The sequence below is a fragment of the Austrofundulus limnaeus genome, unplaced genomic scaffold (assembly GCF_001266775.1).
Source record: "Austrofundulus limnaeus strain Quisiro unplaced genomic scaffold, Austrofundulus_limnaeus-1.0 Scaffold77, whole genome shotgun sequence".
NCBI classification, from domain to species: Eukaryota; Metazoa; Chordata; class Actinopteri; order Cyprinodontiformes; family Rivulidae; genus Austrofundulus; species Austrofundulus limnaeus.
Window position 1 is genome coordinate 1430440 of NW_013952479.1, and position 6376 is coordinate 1436815.

The following is a 6376-nucleotide window of genomic DNA, read 5'->3' on the forward strand; positions in this document are numbered from 1 at the left end:
CGCCATAAGTGTGTGTAGCTGCGTTTCCATTGACCCTGAAAATGCGCAAATTAGAATTTCAAAAATAAAACTGATCAATGGAAACATGTCAATTTCGGAAAAAACTTCATTTTTTTTTCAACAAAATGGTTTTGCGCTAGGATAAGGTGGTTTTTCGGCCGTATAAAAATCGCTGTGTTTCGCAAAACTGCGATGGTTGTTTCTACTGGCGAAAAAGACAACGCTGAAGAAGACAACAGGAAGTAGAAGTAGTAGTAAAATCACAGACGAAGTTGTAAAAGAACGTAGTAAACTCACCGACTATAATTTCCCAAAAACACCAAATACGTAGCCGCTCCCAAGTATAAGACGCTCGTCACTCGAAAGCCTCGATAAAACACTGACGTCTCCTCTGATGATGAGCGCTAGTGTCGTGGTAGCAACATGCTATGTGTTTACATCCATTGCCGCCATGTTTGTAATGACATCGTGAGAACAAACGTATTCACGTGTGACTTTAATAGCATTTTTTACTTAATGGAAACACCGCAGTTGTGAAACTGTGTTTTTTCAACATTAACAGAATTTCGACAATGTTTTGTGCACATTTGCAATGGAAACGCAGCTTGTGTGATGGGGCGAATAACTGTAAGCGTAAAGCGCTTTGCGACATTAACTCAGGAAGTCAGGATGTTGAGTGGAACTGAGTGACCAAAACACAGGAAACAGATGAAAAAGGTAAGTGATTTTATTTACAGGTGTGGAACAAGGGAACTCTGCCAGATCTGCGGAAAGGGAAAGAGTCAGGGTGAGTCTTCTTTTTAAACAGAAATAGTTCAGTAGATTAGAGGAAAAATACTCTCTTTTCTTTCAGGTTTCTGTGAATGACTTAGTATGATCCAACAGAGCGGTAGGTATCTTCAGGCCAGGTTCTTGATTTCTTTAAGGTTCCTTGTGATAACAATCCTGGACAGGCACAACTCCAGACAGTGTCGTGGCAAAAACCTTCAACAACAAAAAATACCAAAGGTAAGGTAAGTTATATACTTCTAAATACTTTCTCAAAGCTATACTTGGCTTAGCACGACCAAAAACAATGTGATGCATCAGCTAAGACCAACTCGTCTGGAGACCAGCAGCTCAGGCACTCATCAGGATCATCGCTCACAGGTGGTGTAATTAGGAGCATGTCAACAAATCAAGGCAGACAAATAACAAATCATACTTTGGAGTCTGAAGGGACATGAAAAAGCGCTATATAAGTTCAGCCCATTTACCATTTTACCATATTTACTTATAGCATTCAAATCAACTTTTAAATTCTAAAAGCTGCTTTGAGGATTTTTTAAAGTAAAATAGTTTGTTTTTTATTTTGGGAAGTAGGTAATTTCAAAACAAACACTTCTGTCTGCTGTGTATGATTTTAAAACAACACATTACACAAAGGTAAATATGACAAGTAGTACTGGGTGGTATACCATTTTATACCGAAAACCGGTTTTTATTTCTGTTATGATATGATTTTTCTGAATACCGCTTTAAATATCCTGAACACGTGCGGAACGTTTCGTTGCAGCCGCCAGTGAACTGGTTCCCTGGGGACATGTTTCCTTGCAGCACTGCTAAGCGCATTAGCATGCTAACATTATTGTTGGAAAAACTGGCGGCGGGTGGTGTGTTTCAGCCGCTTATATTGTCTGACGTAAAAAAAATCCCATTTTCACCATCGATGAATAGTAAACAACTCTTCAGTGTCGTGCACGGTTAGATTTAACACGCTACGTTAAAATTAAGACGTTATTGCATGGAGACTCTAGCGTGCTTCTATTGTGAAAAGCCGGGGGGAAGTAGTTTTGTAGTGTACCTGAATTGACTGGTGTAAAAGGTGAGTCGTCTTTTTAAGTTTTATTAACACGCAACGATAGACCAGATAATGATTTTTTTCTCAACCCTTCACAATCGGACCTAAATGCATGATTACTGTCTACAACCAAAGAAGAAAAGACGTACAAGAGGAGGGAAACAGTGATACAGAGGTACAGTAAAAAAAGTCAGTAAGCAAAGTTTGTACATTTTGTTATCAGCTGAGCTGTGAGGAAAAAAAATACTGTCAAATACCGTGAAACCGGTGTAATTGTTGAAAATACCGTGATATAAAATTTGGGTCATACCGCCCAGCTCTAATGACAAGTGGCAAGTACATAAATAACACCGACTTTTTACCAGAACCAGAACTTTGCAGGAGTCTGCACACAAGGCATCTTATGTCACTTCAGCTCACTACAGTATCGTATTTGGTCATGCATAATACTAGGTATTTAACCCTAAACATCATCCATAAAGTGTGTGTGTGTGGGGGGGGGGGTGTATTATATACAGGTTATTGATGATTAGAAGCTAAAAAAAATGATGATCGTATTAAACTCGAGATCGTTTTATACATAAATAAATATGTTAAGTGTTTATTTCTTGTTTGCCTGAAATGTGCTGCATTCATATTTAAGATAAGAGTTAGATATGCATTTGAGTATGAAATATATTACGTTTCTGCACTTTATGTTGGTTTAACAAACAAACATTTAAAAAAATGGTAGTTTTATTATATTTGGGTAAGTGTGCAGTAATATGTAGCCCTCATTTAAATTGCCCATCCCTGATAATAAGTGTTAGTATTTTATTACATCACTTCTCTAATAATAGGAATGAACTTTATTAAATATATAAACAAGGTGAATTTTTGAAAGAACAGTCATGTTTTATAAAGGTCCAGAAAACTCAGATCAACTACGTTTCCCCTGAAATCTATACAAGAAGCTAAATTCTTTAAAAAATATAAATTACAAACTCTTTTGTTGTTTACAGTGAAGATGTTCCTGATATTAACAGCTCATTTATGCTTCAGAAGCTGAGTGTGAATGGATAATTTAGAGAAACCTCGTCATTATCTCCCCTTCGCTGTATCGAATTGTTAACGTGGTGATTTGTATTCCAAACCCAGATTCTTATCTTCGTCTTCTTTTCTCTTATCTCCGCTCTCCTCTGTGTTTGCTGAAGTTATTTTTCATGAATAAATGCAGTGAGTGTGTGGGCCTCCAGCTGTATGTAACAAAAGAAAACATTTAAAGCCTCGCTGGTGATGCATATCCAAACACGAGCTGCTGATTGCTCTGATTACTTCCTGGTTTCTTCTTCCTCTGGTTGTTAATTAGTAGCAAGGGGTCGAGTCGATCCAGCTCAGCAGGATAAACTCCACTATCTGAGCTGCTTTGACTTCACTGGAAAGTAAATAATTGGAGTTTAATGTTTATAATGGGAGGGCTGAGTCCTGGCTTGATCTCAGACCTGCGTGGAGTTGAATGATGATGAGGAGACCAAGCATGAACAGAACAGGTAGATTAATGATCCAGCTCTGCCCAGATGGGTAGTTGGTATTGATTTTAATATATAATTTTGATTCATTTACTTTGACTGAGTAATTCTAATCAGTTACTTCAAATTCACGACTATCTGATTTAAAAACATTTATAATTTAATCCAAAGTACTCAGTTGAAGCTGAAAAGAATATGTGATCACTGATTTCAGATATAGTTTATTTTATTAGTGGATTTATTTATTTATTTATTGTTTTTATCTTACTTGTTTATTTTTCCGCAGGGCGTTTCAAACAGCTGGGCGTGTCTCCCCTAGGGGGCGTCAGTGGTTTTGGAGGAGGCGTGATGTGAAAAGGTAAAATAAACTTGGAGTATCGATTCCAACATGTTAGCATCGACACGGCCCTGCGCTAATTTAGCATCATCTGTTGGTGTACATTTTCAGTCCTCAGGACACGTGAAAGGGAAAGAACAAGGACAAAGCAGCTGGACGTCTGTTCTGTAGCTGAACACATGCAGAGTTCAGTGCTTGAAACTCCGTCAGGTTGGTAACATTTTAAATTCTTGGATCAATACTGCTACCTGCTAACCTTTTTATAAAGTATGAACTGAAATAATAGCACACACTGTATATATAAATGTGTTTCTGCCTTTTGGGGGGCAAGACAAGGAAAACACTCACCTGTGCCTTTGTTTTAACTAAACATTAAACTTTAAGCTAAACTGAGGCAGCACAAGCACGCAAAGTAGATCTGCATAGGGATCCTGCTTCTTCCTATCTGTTGACCAATAGGAGAGGAGCTGACTCAAGAAGCTCCACCCACCTCATTTACATAATGAGGCAGAAAGGCATAAGGTAATGTAAAATCAGGAGATAGAGAAATGCAAAAATAACACATGGAAATTATAAAATAAATTAAATATAAAAATTTAAGAGATGTACAAGTAAAAGAAAAGCCTATATATATAAACAGTAAAATATAAATTATGTGCTAAAATAAGCTTAGTTTGTTGAAACTAAGTTGGAAAAATAAGAATGAAAGTCAAATGAATGATAAAACGAAGTAAAGTTCTTATTTTTAAATTAAATTGGAGAATTTTAAGTGCATTTATTTTTATTGGTCTATTTATAGTGTTTCAGCTTTTATTTCTAATTATGACAGTTTCAGTCCTCCGTATATTTCACTCAATTTGAGTCAAATTTCCAAGCTTTTATTAAATAATGCAAGAGGCCAAAAACCAAATCAAACCTTGTGAAGTACAAAACTCAAAAATCAATGAGCTGCAGCTGAAAAAAAACCTGATGAAGGGTTTATAGATCTGAAAATATCAAACAAGTGATCCTGAATGATGATTTGAAAAGGTGTTTTAATTTTTCCCCTCCAAAATCAGCATTGTCTCAGTTAAATTTGTCACAGTTCTCTTTGTGTTAGAGCAAAGGAGACTCAGATGAGTCCCCACCCCCACCCCCCAACCATGAAGACATCATCATCCAATCAGTTTGATGTCTACAATCAGGATTAACTTCAAAGATCGTTGGCAATTTATTTAGTCTCACTCCAAATCAAAAGCTTCTCTTCTGAAGGAACTGGAACTCTTTCTTTCCGTTAGTTTTTTTTTTTTTTTTCTGATTCCTCCCAGCCCGTCTGGCAGATGTTAAATATCAGAAAGTCCTGATGGTCACTCTGTTTTTTTTTTCCCTTCCTCTCTCTTGAACTGCTCTCTGGTGATATTTTTATATCTTTCTGTATCTTTCATCCGTTTCATTTCACGGCAGAGCTTCTATCTCCCAGTTATCTGTCGACCTCTTCTTTTCCACAGGCTGCACAGAGCAGTTTCACTCAGACCTGTCACTTCCTCTCTTATTAGCAGCATTTCTCAGAGCTCGAGCACATCGAGAGTCTTCAAAATACTGATTTTGTTTCCTTATATGAAAAAGATGCAGTGAAAATTATAATGCAAACTTCAGGATTTTTTTTACTAAAGTGGTCATTTTGAAGTGAGGGAAAGATTATAGATAAATTACATATTTCATATATTACATAGCATCATGAATGAGCTCAGTTCAGAGAAACAGAGTTTAAATCTCATAGGATGAACAAATGTGTGAGCAACATGCAAAATGCAGAGAACAATTAAAACATCACCAAAATATGACATTATTTAATGTTTTATATTGCTGTTTTTTATTACATGTCATGATGTTGAGTTTTTTTTAGTTTTCATTCTTTTCTATTGTTTTTATGTCGGCTATTATTTTGTTGGGTTTTGTTTGGATTCGGCAGTTTAAGTTATTGGCCATATTTCCCAGTCACCCTTGCCAGTAATATCAACTTTTTGTCATAAATTCAAATGCATGTTTGGAAAGATAACATTGATAACACATCGCAAAAAATAAAAAAATAAAAAAACATTCATGCCACTGCAATGAACAGTTGTTGAGATTTCTGCATGTGAAGTAACAGGAAGTGATGCCAAAGGGGAAATATCTGCATGTAAACAAAGTGTTGCTACAATGACTGTGACAAGAATCTGATGTTTCTTTAGATTATTCTGAGTCACTTTCAGAGAGAAGAAGAAGAGACGGACTTCAAAACAATATTCTTTCAATAAACAAAGACAAAGTTGTTCCCTTTTTTAAAGAGTTCCCCTTTGATGTCACTTCCTTTTTCATTTCAGCTGAGCCAAGTTTAGTTACCACCTTAATCAGCAGCTGCCTTATCCTTTGTCTATTGGTTGACAGTGGTGTTTTTATTCTCTGTAGCTGAATTATGAGAAAAACCAGAAGGATCAAGTTGGGTCTTTTTAGAGAAAGTTTAGTTTATAGAAAAAGTTTTTTTTATTCAAAACAATGGGCCTCATGCAAGAACATGTTCGTATTCTTATCCTAAATTTCTCTTACTTTTGTTCGTACAAAGGGTTCGTACGAACATGCCACGTCAGATTCAGCAAACTCTTCTATCTTCAGGAAAAGTGTGTAAATGAGCTGCGTAAATTCGCCTGTTCGTATCCAGCTGCTCATGCA

General features: G+C 36.4%; 1 long non-coding RNA gene across 1 annotated transcript in view; it reads left to right on the plus strand.

Annotated features, from left to right (window-relative positions):
- The first annotated feature begins 3871 nt into the window (after positions 1-3871).
- LOC106519462 (uncharacterized) overlaps positions 3872-6376 on the plus strand; it is a 42873-nt gene continuing 40368 nt past the window's right edge. The window contains exon 1 of the long non-coding RNA XR_001310445.1: positions 3872-3895. This is a non-coding gene — a long non-coding RNA (uncharacterized LOC106519462). The remainder of the gene's footprint in view (positions 3896-6376) is intronic.